The sequence below is a fragment of the Berghia stephanieae genome, chromosome 15, assembly GCF_034508935.2.
Source record: "Berghia stephanieae isolate SIO BIC M18660-M18661 chromosome 15, UCSD_Bste_1.3, whole genome shotgun sequence".
NCBI lineage: Eukaryota > Metazoa > Mollusca > Gastropoda > Nudibranchia > Aeolidiidae > Berghia > Berghia stephanieae.
The window spans coordinates 7,816,647-7,818,010 of NC_088374.1; positions in this window are offsets into that span (position 1 = coordinate 7,816,647).

Below are 1,364 nucleotides of genomic sequence, written 5' to 3' on the forward strand. Positions count from 1 at the left end.
ATATATATATATATATAATATATATATATAACATAAGTATATATATATATATATGTATGTATATATATATATATATTATATACTTATATATATATATATATATATATATATATATATATACATATATACATATACATATATGTATATATATATATATATATATATATATATATATAATATATCTTTCTCTCTCTCTCTTTATATATATATATATATATAAATATATACATAGATATATATATAAGTATATATATATATATATATATATATATATATACATAAGTATATATATATATGTATGTATATATATATATATATATTATATACTTTTATATATATATATATATATATATATATATATACATATATACATATATATATATAAGTATATATATATATATAAGTATATATATATATATAATATATATATATATATATATATATATATATATATATATATATATATATATCTTTCTCTCTCTCTCTCGTGATTTTCCTCAGGCTCTAACGGACTTATGTTTACGATAAAGATCTAAACAAAAGTGTATGAAAGGTGCCTGACAAAGAAAGACATAAATATACAAGAAGAAAACAAACCTCGACTGAGGATCGAACCTCAGACCTTCTGATTACCGGTCAGACGTGGTATCATTCCATCACAGATGGACAATTTTAATACCTTCGTTATTCTTCCCAAGGATTCGCGTTTTACGCTGTGAACCCTCGCCGCTTGCATCAAACAACACATACATTGAACACGAAAGGACAGAGACTATAGAACAGTAAAGTTAGTGCCCCAAACGTAAACAATAACAAGTTGCTAGTGATTTCCGTTAGGGACCGGAATAATTTACGCACAATATAGGTCTCCCAATTTTGTAGTTTGAGTTGTAGGCAATACACTTTCAGTATTGAAAATATGTTTACATAAAATCTAACAGTTGCAGAAATAATAATATAAGACTAAATTATTATGAAAATCAGGCTCCGAATAATTCTCGTTTTGTTCATACCAGCGCAATAATTTGCTCTGGTCTAAAAATAGATAGACGTAACTTTTGATAAATTTTACCTTTTGTTCCATAAAATAGCCATAACTAGACATTATTTGATGCATGATCGGGTATTTATGAATATGTGTTTCTTTTGCCACCTAACAGCCAAATTTTAAAGGTTATTTTCTTTCTATTATTTACATTGGAACGTGAGCTGTCAAGACAGGAACATGTGGTTTGCCATGTGCTTCTCGACCTTTGTTTACGTTTGGGGCACCAACTTTACTGTTCTATAATTTATTTTACGCTTCGACACGATACCGGATCTAGGGAAGGGTTACAGATGATTCTTAATTGTCTTATATCTTT